The sequence below is a fragment of the Neomonachus schauinslandi genome, chromosome 8 (assembly GCF_002201575.2).
Source record: "Neomonachus schauinslandi chromosome 8, ASM220157v2, whole genome shotgun sequence".
Taxonomy (NCBI): domain Eukaryota; kingdom Metazoa; phylum Chordata; class Mammalia; order Carnivora; family Phocidae; genus Neomonachus; species Neomonachus schauinslandi.
Window position 1 is genome coordinate 90537856 of NC_058410.1, and position 18434 is coordinate 90556289.

Here is an 18434-nt window from a genome sequence, read left to right on the forward strand (position 1 = left end):
TTATGCTCCCCAAAGAAGGACCTTCACTGAATAGCAACTTCCCATAAAGTTTCAGTCATGCTAGATGAAGAAGTTCTAGAGATCTAGTGTACAACATTGTGCCTATGGTTTATAGTACTGTATTATACATGTAACATTTTGCTAAAAGGATAGATATTAAATGTTCTAACTAGAATAAAAAATAAATAAAATTGACAACCATTTTAAAAGAAAAGGACCTTTACCGGTAAGATCCATCAGTGTTTTGCAGCTTAGATGTTAGCAATTTTAACCACTATGAGATTTCTTCAGGAAGGTTGCTCACTCACATCTGTCTGATTATCTCCTAAAAAGCTTGATAAGCAAAAACTGAGAACTTGCCACTTTTCTATGTAATTCAAAACAACTTGCATTTTCCCAAATGTCATAATAAGGCACAAAGGCTGATTCATTTGGTTTATACAAATCCACTCCTCTTTTATCCATGGAGGAAACCAGCCTTAAATAATGTTGATAATTCCTAGGCTCTGGTCTAAATCATGCCATCATCCTTACCTTTTACAGTACCTGATAGAAACCTACCTTCACTGTTTACTTCTGTCTTTAAATTGGTTAAGCACTATAAGCTATTGCCGTATTCTGTTTTAATCAGTTGGAAATCTTAAGTTCACATCATGTTGCCAATTATCAGAATTCTCATGTCTTCATGTAACAGATCTTCCACCATAGTGGTAATCTTGGATGGCTCTTCCACTGTACCTGAGTTTGTAATTTATCCTTTTTTCTATCCATCTTCTCTACTTGTTAGACCAAATAGAGATGTAAGACACTTGCAGTATTCTGAACAGAACACAGTTTGAAAAATTAAATGCCAGTTTGCTCACTAGATATATCTGTAAAATGCAACTGAAATTTAAATTTGATATAAGTAGGTTAGAAGACACTCTAAATGTTATTTAGTTTGTGCCACCAAATCCCATCCCAGAGGTTGTATTCTTTTTTTTATTATTATTATGTGATGTTAGTCACCATACAGTACATCATTAGTTTTTGATGTAGTGTTCCATGATTCATTGTTTGTGTATAACACCCAGTGCTCCATGCAGAACGTGCCCTCCTTAATACTCGTCACCGGGCTAACCCATCCCCTCCCCCCCCCCCCCCTCTAAAACCCTCAGTTTGTTTCCCGGAGTCCACAGTCTCTCATGGTTCATCTCCCCCTCTGATTCCCGCCCCTTCATTTTTCCCTTCCTTCTCCTAATGTGCTCCATGCTATTCCTTATGTTCCACAAATAAGTGAAACCATATAATAATTGACTTCTAATGGATCCTCACAGCGTCTTCAGCACATATTGAAAAGTACAATCCATTTATAATGCTGGCCAATGTTGTGTAATCACAGACAGGACCATAGTTAGCACAAGCCCCTCCCCTCTCTGTAAACAGATAAATTAGATTGTTAAGCACTTTCCTCCAAGCTAACTAGGTGCAATGCTGTACAAAGTCGATCTCAGAACACACTCATCCTCTCTGCATGAGATCATTGTGCAGGTTACAAGCTGAACAGCATTCAGGACAGTCCTGATCACAGAGCTCATCCTCTGCCTATGTAGTGAGTTCAATGGCTGGTAAACTCATTTCCATGAAATTATTAATACAAGCATTCAGATTATTTTATGAAGTAAAACACGCTTTTGTTTTAGCCTCAATAGTCACATTTATAGTGTCATATAAAAATGTTTAACACTCAGTAAGTGAAACCACAGTTATTCCATTAAAAGCAAATTGAAAGTGAAGAGAACAGTCTATCTATTGGAAATGTGAATGCTTCACCCCGAGTTGTTCTCAGTCCCTGGGGCAGTCACCAGGCCCACACACTTTTTATACTCAGGAGGGATGTAATAGTGTTTATATAGGTGATGATATAAACTTTGGATACACATTTTGCTCTTAAAATAGCATTATTCATTTTGAAACAGAAATGCTGCATCATCCTTGGGGCAAGGAAACACAGAAACATAGATAGTGTTGGCCATGAGTGCTCACAGTTATTAAGTCAGGGGTATGACTTTTGTATTCAGAATGGAGGCAATACATAATGATCTTTCTTTTTAATCAAGACACATGCAAAGTGAAATAATCATTAATATGAAGCAAAGAGTGTATGCTATCGTATTTTCATGAAGATTTAGATGTAAAAAATAAATTCTACATATTCTAGAGTTAGACTAAGAAAAAATAATTTTAATTTACATCATTCAATTACTGGATAATACATTAACTAGTAAGACAGAATCATTGTGGGCGCCTGGGTGGCTCAGTTGGTTAAGCAACTGCCTTTGGCTCAGGTCATGATCCTCGAGTCCCAGGATCGAGTCCCGCATCCGGCTACCTGCTCGGCAGGGAGTCTGCTTCTCCCTCTGACCCTCCCCCCTCTCATGTGCTGTCTCTCTCTCATTCTATCTCTCAAATAAATAAATAAAATCTTTAAAAAAAAAAAGGCAGAATCATTGTAGGCTTAGGTTTAATTTTACTTTATTTCCCCAGATTAGATGCAAATCACTTGGTGCTGAGAGGGAAAAGGAAATGAAAGTAAAATATATAAATCTTTCAAATAATGACTTTTATTTTCATCAATAAACTCAAACTATTATAACTGCTATGTTATGGCAGAGAATGGTAGTATTAAAACTGGTCAGTGTTTCTAGTTGTATAAGTATTAAAAACCGTTTTGTTATCAACTTAAAATTAGTCTAATTCTTTTTTTATTATAATTTGACATTTAAATTCTTTTTTATTTTATACCCTCATCATTTGATATGATTTATTCTGTAAGCACTTATTTAATTCCTATTGTGTATGAAATATTAGATTAGTACTATGAGTTTAACACCATAAAGATTTTATTATTTTTCTGGGTTGCTAATGAAAACTTCTGGTTTCTTGATTTTTAACCACCAAACAGTATTTTCTGAATATCTGGTTACGTTATTGCCAATGGACATCAAACGTACTTGGGATTCAAAGGATGTTTTCTTCTTCTCTGCTTCTAAACCTTTTAAAAAAAAACAAAAACAAAAACAAAAAGCCTTACTGACTGAATTTTAATTTGTCTGTTTTATATTCCCTTATTCTGCTCCCCTTTCTTATCATCATCTTGCCCACACCACTACCAGGACATCATCTTACTGATTTATTTATTTTTTTTTTACAACCCCCCCCCACAAAACTAGTGAAAAAGCATTGTTTACATACATAAACACTTTCCTCTGACAGCACAATACCATGTGGTACTCAGAGAAGCAAGGTGATGAGCAAAGAACATCTGGAATCTGGGAAGAATAAAGTTCAAATCCCAGCTTTGTGACCTGGTCACTTGGGGATCTTTAACATTATTATAAAAACCCTCTGATTCTCAGCTTCCTGATAAAACTATGGGGGGAAATCACCTTAAAATTTGTAAAGCACTAAATGTAGAACTATAGTTAAGATATATTATTTTGGCATGAGGCAGCCTGAGCCCATTAGCCCATGTAAATTTTACTTAACTTTTCAAAGTATCTGTTTCTTCACTCACAAAATTGGAAAATAAGCTCATTCACAGAGTTTGTTCAGCAAGGCATCAGGAACAAATAATAGTAACCAACATTTCTAAAAAAACTTACTATACTCTATGGCTAGTAATTTGTACAGATCATTTCATTCAAATCTCACAAGTTCCATAAACTTACGAAGTATGTACATTGTTACTTCCATTTTGCAAGGGCTTTGAAAGATCTTATGACTCGTCTCAGCTTTCACAGCAAGTAGCCAGACTCTGGTGCTTGTGAATATATCACCTCCTCCAAAAATGTAAAAAATAAAAGTGAATTTTGTTCATTATTTTTTACATTGCTAGTTTCTACCTCCCTTCATTACCCCCCACCCTTTTCTTTCCTAATACATATTAAGAAGCTATAAGAATTTTGAATTCAAAGACTGGCTCCCTGGAAGAAAGTCCAAATCTAATCCAATTACATGTGTGTGTGTGTGTGTGTGTATATATGTATATATTTGCATATATATTATATATGTTAAATATATATTCATTATATATATATAATATATATTAAACATCTTATCTTTTCTAGCAGCAAAATAAAAGATTATAAATTGTTTTCCACTGTCCCTTAATAACCCAAAGCCCAGATTTTTAAGATAACAGACTCAAATTAAGATCAATCTTTGTGTTGAAACATTTTTTGTTATATATTTCAGATATACATCTTTATAATTCAACATCTGTGTACACTACAAAATGATCACTACCACAAGTCTAGTTACCACCCATCACTATACACTTGACCCCCTTCACCTATTCTGCCCACCCCCAACCCCTTTCCTGTCTTCACCAGTAGTCTTTTCTCTATGAGTTTTTGTTTTATTTCCCTTGTTCATTTGTTTTGTTTTGTGTTTAATTCCACATGAATGGAAATCATACAGTATTTGTCTTTCTCCCTTTGACTTATCTTACTTAGGTTAATAGGTCTGTTACCAAACCCAAGTTCAGCTGCCCATCCCTTGAAAGGCCTTTATTCAAGAGAGGGGTTTTTGATTGGAAAGGAACTTGAGCTTTATTCAGGAGGCCAGGAACCTGGGGAGAAGGCAGACTCTTGTCCAAAAGCCAACTCCAAGGTTTCTGCCTGGACCAAGGGCTTTTAAAGATGTTTAGGGAAGCGACAAACCATGAGAGACTATGGACTCTGAGAAACAAACTGAGGGTTCTAGAGGGGAGGGGTGTGGGAGGATGGATTAGCCTGGTGATGTGTATTAAAGAGGGCACGTTCTGCATGGAGCACTGGGTGTTATACACAAACAATGAATCATGGAACACTACATCAAAAACTAATGATGTAATGTATGGTGATTAACATAACATAATAAAATAAAAAAATAAAAAAGATAGAGAGGGTCTTGTTTATATTTTCTATTTATCTGTTTAACATTTTCAACTGATGGAAAACATAATAAAAGTTTTAATATCCTTCTCTGGTGGTTCTAAAAAAAAAAAAAAAGATGTTTAGGGAAGTTAATCAGCAAAGGGAGTACAGTGGTCCACAACATTTCTTGATTTCATGCAGACTCGATGGTGCAAGCTACATACATTATCTCAGTGCTCCAGAGTTGAGCGAAGAGGATGCAGTTTGTATTTCATGATGTGCAGGAGGACTCTGTTCTTTCTGCAAAGGAGGGCAAGGTCTGCAGATACGCAAAGGGGGGTTAATAAAGTCATCGGGGTGACCTAGAAAAAGAAAAAACATTTTGCTAAAACATAGCTAGGCTAATCAGAAAGCCAAGGTGGCTCCTGTGGCCTGGGAAGGTTCTGGTCCTTCACTCCTCAAGCCCAGTGGTCTGCAAATCTCAAAGAAAGTAAATTAGTCCTGTTACAGATCAAGGGACTTAGGTCAGCAAGTAAGGAGTGTGTTAACTTGAATTAAGTTAACTCTTAAGACTGGTTGGAGTGCTGTTACGGGTTCATCCTTGACCTCATTCTTCTTTATGGATAAGTTGTATCCCCTTGTATAAATATACCTCATATTCTTTAACCATTCATCTATCTATTTTAATGGCTATAATTGGCACTCAGCATCCATTCCTGTCTACTGTGGTTTCTGAATTACAGAGACAAGAAAACAAAACACTACAATATCTAGACTTCCCTTGAAGCTGATGTTGTGCATATAAATTGAATTCCACCTATAATAAACATACCTGAAATCTAGAGGATCTAGTGGAAGTCATTTCTAGATGTCTTAGCAATTTCAGCTGGTGGGTAAGGTCATGGACATGTGAGATTTTCTGAGTCTCTGACTTTGTATTAAAATGCAGAACCGTCAGGAATGGCAGTGAGACTCTGCAATCCAGTGTCTAATCACTAGCCTCAGGGTAGGAAGAGACAGCCAGAGAGACTGTGCCGGCAGCTTGCTGGTAATCCAGCTTCTCTCAATTAGTGCAGTGACTTCTTAAGTTGAATAATTCTAATGGTGGCTTTTATGTTTCTCAATTTCCTCATTATGGGGGAGGTGGCATCTCCCAGAGAGTCATATCTGTGGTTTTTGGAGTTACTCCTACAGCCCTTCCTTCTAATAATTTTGTAAATGTCTTGTTCTCTGTTTTTAAGACTCTTTTTGCTTAAATACCTAGAGTGGTTTCTGTTTCCTGTGCTAAATCTTAACTAACTTATTTTCTATGCTGGTTTGTTGTTTTCCACCAAGACATCCTTAATGTTCCTCTCAGCTTAACTACACTTTAGGCAGTCTTCATGACTCCAGGCCCCTGACCTCCCTTTCTTTAGAGCATTTACTCTAGAAAACTTGTTACTGTAACTTTTTTCTCTGCCCCTTTGAGATGTAAACCTTCTTTCAGGCTCTTGCCAATTTTACAACCCAGAAATGTCTTTCTCAAGCACCTGGGAGTCATCCCTCTGAAATGTAATTACAGAAGGAGATAGGGTCCCCATCCCACCCCCCATCAGGCTCTGTGGGAAGCTAGGAGCCTACTGTCAATAAGTGACAGCTATCAAACAAAGATGTCCTCAGAACATTGACCTACCTCCCCCCAGCCCAATATCCTCCAGTATTTTCCCATTAGCTCACTCCAGCTTTTGAAAATTCTCCCACCTGCCTTTGGTTCAGTGCAGTTAAATTCAATCTCTTTCCTCCGTCTCAATAATCTTTCTCTTTCTTATTGGAATACTCTTGAATAAAGTCTTCCTTGTCTTTTTAAATATGATGATTTTTTTCTTTCACAGTTCCCATCTTATGGCTTAAAGTTTTATAATGTCCTTCATAGTATTAGAAGCAAGAAGAAAACTACAACATCATTTTTAATTGTTTAAACTATATTGTGAATTGTTTTATTCCATCAAAAGAATATACAATAAAGGAACATTTATTTTATAAAATAATATAATAAACATTTGTGTACCTCCCATTTGCTTCAGGAAATAAAATATTAGCAATAATTCCAGCTTCTTCTATAGTCCTCACTGAACACATTAATATTACCCCAGCCCACAATGACTGTTCTGAACTTTATATTCAACATTCCCTTAGTGTTCCTTAGAGCTTTATTATATATGTGTATATCTCTAAGCAATGTTACCAAGTTTGTATGTATTTGGACTTTTATAAGAATAGTTATCAGAATGTAAGTATTTTTATGGAATATGCTTTTATACTTAACAGTATGTTGTGGGATTCAACCATGTGAGTGACTGGTCATAGTGCCTTTTTATAAGCTCTGCAAAAATGTTTTTTCTGTATCACCTTTTATAGCCTCCATAGTAGAGATGCCTACAGAATCAACCTAGCATATGAAAGCATTACAAAGTGAAAAGAGTCTTGGATGTGATTTTGGTAAATTTAGTCTTTTGGCAGCTCCTTCTAAGTTTGATCTGGACTCTGCCAAATCTTTTAAACTCGTGTCGTGTTTTTCTTCTTACAATGCTAGATTGCATTAAATCATTTCTAAGCACCCCAGAATACTTATGTAATTGTTCTCTTATAATTTATCAGGGAAGAACAGTGAGAATAGGTTGCTAAGTAGGAACAAGAATAAGAACTCATCTCCCAATAGCCAGAATTCAGGTTAAATGCTGTTGGATAATACATAGAAAAATAAAGTTTATTTTTTTATTTTTATTTTATTATTTGAGAGAGAAAGAGAGACAAAGAGCACATGAACAGAGGTTGGGGTGGTAGGGGCAGAGGGAGAGGGAGAAGCAAACTCCCCGCCGAGCAGGGAGTCTGACATGACCACAGACTGATCTTAGTACCCTGTGATCATGACCTGAACAGAGGCAGACACTTAACCAACTGAGTCACCCAGGTGTCCCAGAAAAATAAAGTTTTAAAAGCTAGTAACAGCTGCCTCTGAAAACCTTTGTCCCTCTGTAGAATAGTGTATTTAAGTTATAGATCATTATAAATAGATCTTTCATAAAAAAGAATCAATAGTTCCTAAAAAATGTTCTTAATGGGTACCTAGTAAACCATAGTTTGGATATTATCTTTTGGGTAGTTTAGCAATGTCGGTTGCTAGGTCGGTGATAAAGTAATGGCAAAAGACAAAAGACAAAAAAAAAAGACAAACACACACAGTGTGTTAGTATGGCAAATTAGATCATTATGTTTAAAGAATTCTTATAGCTGATAGTCAGCTGAACATAGACATATTATTTATATTCTATAGAACCACAGCTTAAGAAATACTAACTGTAAAATGCTACGAGTATTATAAGAAAACATTTAATATCTAGAAATCTAGAGTAGTTGCTTTCCTTTGGATTTAAGATTCATACTAAATGGAAGTATTGGGGGACCTGGGTGGCTCAGTCTATTAAGGTTCTGCCTTCATCTCAGGTTATGATCCCAGGGTCCCAGGATTGAGCCCCACGTCAGGCTCCCTGCTCAGCAGAGAGCCTACTTCTCCCTCTCCCTCTGCTGCTCCCCTGTTTGTGCTTGCTCTCTCTCTCTCTCTGTCAAATAAATAAATAAAATCTTTAAAAATAAATAAATAAATGGAAGTATAGAGTGTGTTTATTCCATTGCCTTCTATATGTTTATTCCAAGATAAAATAAAGATATTTGGATATGTAATGTAGAACAGCTCCAGAGATACGAGCCAAAACTTTATTTTATAGATGCTTGCTTCCATTTTTACATAACTATGTAATTTTAGGGCAAATTATTTATCTTCTCTAAGTTTAATTTTCTCATCTACTGAATAGAGATTGTAATAATAGCTATCTGATAGAATGATTATGAAGATAAACTGTGATAACTTATATAAAACATCAAGTCCAATTATAACAAGTAGTTAAGAGTATATATAAACTGTATATATAAGCTATTACTATGATTATTATTAAAAATTGAATAATGCTTTGTGATTGTGTTTAACAGGACGGTCAGGACATCACTGTGAGAATGAACTTGAGGAGTGCATTTCCAACTAATGTGTTCATGGAATATGCACAGAAAATGAACCTGGCTTTGGCTCAACATGTTTATACATATCTGGATTTGTGGTAAAGATTATTGGTGCTTTTGTTGTCATCCTTTTTTCTTGTCTTTAAAATTCAGTAAGTAATAGAAAATTTTCCGGTGGAAATTAGGTTGGAGAAGTCAATATTAGTGTTTCTCTCTTTCTCTGACTGTACATACTCCTTCTCAGCATTCCCCTTTCCCTTCTTGTCCATTCATCACATATACCCTCAGCCTTTCCTTTCAGGAGAAAAGCATTCTGATAAATTGGTTCACACTAAGGTGCAAGTCACTTAATGTATTGTCCTTTAATGTTTTAATGCATTTGGGAGGAGGATGCCAGTAGAGGAATTACTTAATATTGTCAGAGTCTTGGCAGAACTTCTGCTTTGCCCAAGGACATAGCACAGCTTCCAGAGTTGGATGGATCCAACGAGGATGGATCTGCTTTTGTTGCAAGTCTGGACTGATCCGAACTCCATTAACACTAGAATGAACTTACCTTGGTAGAAATGTCTCTATTAAAAGATAGCTTCTGACCACAATCTTTATTAAAACTGACCACAGTACATGAATAGAGTAAGGGAACAGCAGTTGGCAAGACTGTGATGTCAAGAATTTTAAATGTGGGCGCCTGGGTGGCTCAGTTGGTTAAGCGACTGCCTTCCGCTCGGGTCATGATCCTGGAGTCCCGGGATCGAGTCCCGCATCGGGCTCCCTGCTCGGCAGGGAGTCTGCTTCTCCCTCTGACCCTCCTCCCTCTCATGCTCTCTGTATCTCATTCTCTCTGTCTCAAATAAATAAATAAAATCTTTAAAAAAAAAAAGAATTTTAAATGTATATTTACTCATATCATTAAAAGACAGACCAGTCTGAAATGATATAAAGGCTGAGTAGTTAGAAAGGACAGTCAGGTGACCCAGTGCAAGATTAAGGAATCACACTTAAAGGGAAGGTGAGACCTGCCCAGTGCCTAAGAATGATGCATACGTATGAATAGAACCAGACTGCTCAAAGCTGGAAGATGAGAAAGGAAAGGTCAGAAGCAGGAGTCTCCAGAAGTAGTTAAGGAATTAAATAGAAAAATGATCAATAACTGTCATCAAAACAAAAGAATTTGAGAAAATCTAGGCTTGAGTCAGATACTCTTCCCTTTTGAAGGGTATTCCCAAGTTCATTTGTCTGAGAGAGCCTGTCTGAGAGATAAACTAAATCAGAACTGTCACCTTCCTTTTTCTAAGAGTCCTCCCCTCCTGGCTTTGCCCCGGGGAAAGGTTTTTCCTAGTGATCGCAGAAGGATGATCTTTGAGGCAGAATTTTAGGCACTCTGACACCTGGGTGTGGGAGGTACTTGGTGACAAGAAATTAATTTTATGATGCCTCAGATTATACCAATAATGGCTTCCTTAAAGAATCAGTAGAAAGAAAAAGACTGAAATAAATCCTTTATTTAACTAAATTCTCCTGCCAGTACAGACTGATATATGGAAATCTAAATAATTGGAAAATAAATGCTCATTTTATATATGGTTGTTTTTTGTTTTGTTTTGTTTTTATTGAACACAAAGAATTTACTGCCAAGTAGCCTTAAAATTCCTTTCAGTAGTTAATCTCTAGGATATGTGCTTTCACATTGGAATATGAATCAATTAAAACTTGTGCTATCTCGGGGCAGCTGGGTGGCTCAGTCAGTTAAGTGTCCAACTCATGACTTCGGCTCAGGTCATGATCCAGGGCCCTGGCATTGAGCCCCGCATTAGGCTCTGCTCTCCATGTGGAGTCAGCTTGAGAGTCTCTCTCTCCCTCCGCCTCTGCCCCTCACCCCACATGCACTCCCTCTCTCTCAAATAAATAAAATCTTTAAAAAAAAACCCTGTGCTATCTCTTTTAATAAAAAACATCAAATCTGAAGGATAAATACATTCTATTAGTTCTATTAGTATATATTGAAAATATAAAAATCTTAAAAAATATGTAGTTTTATAAAACCCCAAGCCTACTAAATGGAAGGAGTGTTATAGATGTAATAAACTATATTTTAGTAAGGCATTTAGTAAATTAATTTGAAGTGGATATTTTTGGTTACTCTCCCAAATACCTGAAAGCTAAAATAGAACTTAAAAAACTATCATAAGAGATAATGCTGTGTGAAAAGCTGTAAAGAGATAAAGGAGATTCTATTCTATTAGTGCATTAATTATATTCTAAAATGTGTAAAAAGATAGATAAATTTTGGTTTATTGAAAAAGAATTTAACATTTAAATGTTCTGCCTATCACAGATATTTAAAATTAGATATACTTAAAGGTATACCCTTGAAAAATAGTACATAAATTATTAATTGGAACAAAGAGCAAAATATTTTGAAGAACTATAGGAAAATCAAAGAAAATCTTTAAAGTCTTTGTTGGAATGAGAGAAATATTAGTACCAAGTTAGAATCATAAATATTGAAATAAAAGAATAAAATGAAAAAAATATTTTGAAAACAGGTATGACAAATGCATAAGATCACTGAAAAATCACCTTTTAGATTTCTTTTCTCCCTTTTCCAACTAATCCTGAGAGTAAATGGGATATTAAAAAAAAAAATAGAATCAGATTCATCATGAAATGTCAAACTTCACTGGTTTCTTATATTCTTTTTTTTTTTTTAAAGATTTTATTTATTTATTTGACAGAGAAAGACACAGCGAGAGAGGGAACACAAACGGGGAGTGGGAGAGGGAGAAGCAGACTCCCTGCCGAGCAGGGAGCCCGATGCGGGACTCGATCCTGGGACTCCAGGATCATGACCTGAGCCAAAGGCAGTCGCTTAACCAACTGAGCCACCCAGGCGCCCTGGTTTCTTATATTCTTAAAAAAGAATGTCATTCACAGAAAGATATAAAATTTGAGAGAAGCTTAAGAAACAAAGCAGTTAGATGGATTAGAAGACAAGTAAGTTGTGTGAAATGTGTTAGGATTAAGGATTATATGTGTATGTAGAGTTTAGTGAACATGAAAACTGTGGGCATAGGGAATATTAATAATTCAGAGGACGTAGGTCATGGCATTCTAGCAGCAAAATAGATGGAAGGAGACTAAATATTATATCAATTATCAATTCTAATAAAATATTTAGAATAAATATTTAGAATAAAATGCCCACTCTGATAGACTGTGAGCCTGAGTAGGTATAATTTTAGTATCCCTAAGAGCACAGAATATAATACATATGTTTTTATTTTGGTTATCATTGTTGAGGTTGTTTTATAAAAGTCTTAACATATTAATCATAGTTGTTTTAAATTTCTAGTCTGATAATTTCAAAATCTCTCCCATATCTGAGTTGGGTTTCTCTTCAAATTGTACTTTTCATCTTGTAGTATGCCTTGTAATTTTATGTTTATAGCCAGACATGGTGTGCTGGATATAAGTAATTGATATAAGTAGATCTTTAGTATAAGACTTTTTTTTATCTGGCTAGGAGTCAAGCCATGTTTACTATTGCCATAGATGTCAGAGGCTATATTTTCTCCTGACATCCCTGTTTTGGTCTCCCCTGTAATCATTGGGTTTTCTTAGGACTTCTTCAATAGACCTGAGATGCGCATCTCTTTCAGTTAGAACCCCTTATTATTATAAAGGAGTGCTATTGATGTGGTCAAGGTATGGAGGGAAGGGAAGCTTTCAATAGTTCTATGATTAGGTCTCAGTCTTTCAGTGACTCTGGGCTGTGACCTTCACATGTGCTTCTCAGTCCCCCTCGCCCTTAGATGTGACAAGAAAGCTGCATGAGGCTAGAATTTCCTTTCTCCCAGATTGATTAGGCTCTGGTAAAATCGTTCTCCTCCAGGTCAAGCCTTGTTAAGAACAAGATAATGTTCTGGGAGTATTCCGAAACAGCTATTCTCTCCCCATAGTGGAAGTGCAGGGGGACTTTTCTCCCATCTTCATTGTGAGAACCTGGTAGAATCCCTGGATGTAAAACTTATGAAAGTATGAGGATCCCCTACGACTGGACACCTCTGGAATTCTTAACTCTCAAGATTGTCCACACTGGACCTCCAGCATTCTGACAGTTACAGTTTGTTTTCCCACCCTGGTACTGGATCCTTCAGTGGTTTCTGCCCCTCAGTTTCTGCTCTGATGAGCTATGATTCTCTGTACCTGCTCGACTGTCCCTCTAATCTGGTAGAGAGCCAGTTTCCCCTGTGACCGCAATTCTCGAAAGATCTAAGAAGAGTCCTTGATTTTTAGTTTGTTCAGCTTTTTATGTTTATGAAGAAGGGAGGGATGATTTACAAGCTTCTCACAAGCTGGACCAAAAACCAGAAGTCTTGTGATTGTTTTAAGAATGAAAGGACCTATGAATATATTTAATAAGGAAAATAGAAGAATTTTCCTTCATTCATGAAATTCAATGTGTCTCATAAAAAAACTGATTTCCTTATTCTAATTACATTTCTCAGGTATCTCACCTCAGATGATTGTTCTGTTTTCCAGAGTTGCTAGAGATTTTAATGGAATGCTTAAAAGATGCCAATTTAGCTGGCAATCAGATTCACCACTAGCATGTAGAAAATTTAAAAAATTGTAAGTTATCTCGCACAAATAAGTATACCACTTAATATAGTATCAGATACAATCTCTGTTAAAGTGCATTGCAATATATCAAATTATTGGGCATATATGAGCATTGGATTTCTGATTATAGTGATATAGCAATACTTCCGAACTATTAAGGCTTTTACTGAAATAATTTGTAGGAATTCTCTTTACATTAAGTCTGTTTATGTTAACCTAAACTTCTCTCTGATGGTCTTCTTTTTCAAATAGATCTTCAGAAAGACGCCACGTTCTTTCTATGTTCCTTCTATTTAAGCTATTTTAAAAACCCTCACTAATTACATTGTCATATAAAAATGTGAACTCGGCTGTATGTTTGTGAGATTAGAGAAAATTAATATTGCTACAATTATTATTTGTTCGATAATAAAGAATAATTTGAGAAGTGAATAGCCACTACAGGATAGGGAGATGGGAATCTAATTTTTTTTCTTTATTTCTGAGAATTAATTTTTGGTAGGTAAATTACAGACTTGAACTCTCAGGTTTTTATAATGTTTAGCGCTGTGACAATCTCTGACAAATTGGTAATTAGTGTGGATAGTTCTTTTTAGCAGATCCGATTGTAAAAGTGAATCGAAACGTTAAAGTACTTATATTATTCTAAAATTCAAATGCTCTGTAAAAGAATTTAAGTGACAGAACACGATTTATTGGATGTCCTAGATTTGTTAAGAAAATTAAAGGCAAATGATCTTCTTCTTTTTAATCTGCATTGCTCATTTCTTCCTCAGTAAATGAATTGCTACCAAACAATATTGATCCATACATTAACTGAGGACTGTCAATGGGTCATACTTATTGTATTTTGCAAATGATAGTCAAAGTGTTAATTGCATTCTTTAAATTAAAATGGATTTTTATGTAGTATAGAAGCTGTATTTGTATGCAACAAAATGGGGGAAAAAAGGAAAATCTATTTTCTGAATGAGAAAAAAAAATGCTTGAGCTCTATAGCAGTACAGTCTATTTGTAATATCTGACTTTTAAATGTCATCTTCAAAATAGACCTAAAAAGCAATACACAGTATAGCAAAATAGACAGTTTGATATGATGTTTGTCTGTGGTTCTGGTGTTTATTTTTCATGATATAAAGTCATTGATATTGTTAATGAATATTTACAAGTATTTACTGTGTTCAAGATCCCATGATTCATCCTATTAAATAATTAAAATGTATGTGTCTCCATATAGGAAGTAAGCAAAAGTGCAGTGCTTAAATTCGTAATTTCTTTTTTTAAAAGAGATGTTTTATTGCTTTGACATTTATTCATATTTGAGCTCAAGTTATTGATATATTTGATCAGTCAAAACACATCTAAAAAAAGCCCAACACATCCTTTGGACACTCACCATAGCAAAATACTTGGAAGGCATATATACATGAAAACATACTATTCTTACATTCAAATTAGGGGAAACAGGACAGGTCCGTTTGCAGGCACTTGAATGCACAATCAGACAAAAACAACCCTCCTTTTAAAGGAAATCTGATGCTTTGCCTTTACATATTCTGAGCATATATTGTATGCAGAGCACTGTACTAGATCCTCAAAATAATATAAAAAATTCATTAGTTTCAATTTCTTACCAAAAGAGTTTTCATCTGAGTGAAGGAGACAGATGTGTAGGGGATAATACAGTAGTCAACAATGGGTTCAAAATGCAGGAAACTGTATGTGAAAGAAATGAAGACATTAGGGTACTGTTTATATAGTACTAAGTTAAAAATAATAAGGCAATAGACAAACCCTGAGTGAAGTAGTCATTAGAAGAGTTTTCTCAAAGACAAAGATTATGGCTTCCTCTCAAGGGTTAGAAAGGTATCTCCAAGTGTTAAGTCTTCATCTGTACCTTGTACTGGAAGCCTACCCTGAGGGATTGCTCAGTACTGGTAACAAGAATGCTAAGTATATAATAACCAGTTTTAAAAAATCTGCTTCTCAGGACTAGTTTCACCATAAATAGAGATGTGTGTTCTAAGCATTCTAAGGAATACAGGAACTTAGTATGTTATAACCCAAGGTATATAATGGTTTTGGAGAAGGAGGGAAGGTGCAAATTTTAATAAAAACATGTATTTTAACACTGCAAAGGGGATGTCCTCTGTATTAAATAAATATACTTTATTATGGGAAATGCTGTTTAATATTTTCAGAAATAGAATATTGAAAATAACAACTTTCCTACAATTTATATAATAGACACATAGCACAGCCGTTATGCACAATCAAAATCTCTCAGAATAGCCGTTAATATTGATAAATGAGGTATAGTACAATTATGATTACCCTCTTGAGCTATTTAGATAATATGGGTAATGGTTGTCCACCTCTTATCTTTATGTGCCTGCCTCTTGTTTAAACATGGCTAGCGGAGTAATGTTTATATTTTAGGAGAAACTTAGAATATTCTTGATGTCATATACTGCCACAGAAGAGAATAAGCTTAACATTTTAGACCCCTGTTAGATGGAAATTTCTTTGAGCCTCAGTTTCCAAATCTATAGCATGAGGCTGCAAAATTACCTAAGAAAAATTGTTAGTCCATTGGAGAGTTGGAAACAGAATTTTATTTTTTTAAAGATTTATTTATTTATTTAAGAGAAAGAGGATTGAGAGTGTGCAAGAGCAGGAGGAGCAGAGGGAGAAGGAGAGAGAATCTCAAGCAGACTCCACGCTGAGTGTGGAGCCTGAGGTGGGGCTCGATCTCACTTCTCTAAGATCACAACCCGAGCCAAAACCAAGAGTCAGACACTTAACCGCCAATGCCACCCAGGTGTCCCAGGAACAGATTTTTAAATGCCCACACTTATAGACTGGTGTTCTTTCCTCTACACCATACCTTTTATTCACTTATATTAAGATAAATATCTCCATGTAATATTGGTGGGGGTATGGGTAGAAGATACTACTGAACTATTTTTCAAAATAAAAGTGTAGGCTGAATTCCAAAATCCATTCCATACCCTCCCCCACTACCAACATCCCCCACCAAAATTGTTACAATTGAAGAACAACATTAGTACCCAAAGTCTGTAGTTTACATTAGGGTTAACTTTTGGTGTTGTACATTCTATGGGTTTTGATAAATGAATAATGATATGTATCCACCATTGTAGTATCATACAGAGTGTTTTCACTGCCCTGAAAATCCTATGAGCTACTTATTCATCCCTGCCACCCTCTAATTCTCAGTGGTCACTGATCTTTTTTACTGTCTCCTTGGTTTTTCTTTTTCCAGATGTCATATCATTGGAATAATACCATAACCATTTTATATTAGTTTCTTTCACTTCATAATATTCATTTACATTTCTTCCATGCCTTTTTATGGCTCAATAGCTCATTTCTTTTTAGTACTGAATAATATGCCATTACCTGGACATGTCACAGTTTATCTATTCTCCTGCTGAAGGACATCTCGGTTTCTTCCAGGTTTTGGCGATTATAAATAAAGCTGCCATAAACATCTGTGTGCAGGTTTTAGTGCATTCATAAGTTTTCAGTTCATTCCAGTAAATATCAGGAAATGGACAATTGCTGAGTTGTATGGAAAAGTATGTTTACTTATGTCAGAAACTACCACTGTCTTCTAAAGTGCTATACCATTTCCAATTTTCATAAGCAATTAGGTAGCATTTTATAATTTGTTTTCATAGCAATTGCGAAAACTGTAATCCATCAATTGTTGTCTGTCTCTATATTTAATATGTGACCAAACTCTCCCCTCCACTCCTCCCTTCCTGTCTCTTCTCTCCACCCTGTTCTGTTCTCTCCTCTCCAATAATAAGCTCCATTAGAACAGTAACTATGCACATCTTTTTTTTTTTTAAGATTTTTATTTATTTATTTGAGAGAGAGAGAATTAGAGAGCACAAGAGGGGGAGGGTCAGAGGGAGAAAAAGGAGTAGGGAGCCCCACGTGGGACTCGATCCCAGGACTCCAGGATCATGACCTGAGCTGACGGTAGTCGCTTAACCAACAGAGCCACCCAAGTGCCCCAATAACTATGCACATCTTATTACCTCTTTTCTCCACACTGATACTACATAATAGATTCATTCCAAATAAATATTTATTTATCAAATGAACAAGAACATAGATGAGACTATAAATATTTTGGTGCTTACCATTTAGTAAATTTGCAATACAGATTAGATGCAATGCTATACACCATTAAAGATATAATGAATTCCTTTCTATAGTAATAAAGTGATGGAAAATACCATTTGAGCCATAAGCTACCATTAAAGTTAGTTATCACTGGTGAAGCATTAACTTATTTGCCATGCTAAGTGTTTTGGATGCATTACCTTGTTTAGTGTTTAAAAACAAATTGTGGGGCACCTGGGTGGCTCAGTTGGTTAAGCGACTGCCTTCAGCTCAGGTCATGATCCTGGAGTCCCGGGATCGAGTCCCGCATCGGGCTCCCTGCTCGGCAGGGAGTCTGCTTCTCCCTCTGACCCTCCTCCCTCTCATGCTCTCTGTCTCTCATTCTCTCTCTCTCAAATAAATAAATAAAATCTTTAAATAAAAAAAATAAAAAATAAATAAAAACAAATTGTGACATAAGAATCATTGTTATCCCTATTTTACAGATATGGAAATAGAGAGGTTAAAACACTTACGGATAGCTGGTAGATCAGAAAGGTTTTATTCTGCATTCAACTCTAGTTCCAGATCTTCTTACAATGAGCTATGCTCAAATTTCTCTTGGCAAACACAGTCACACTAAAAAGGATTTAACTCCTATAATTTCTACAAAAATTCTCTTTTATTTTTACACAAAAAGTTCTTATTTCACATTACATTATA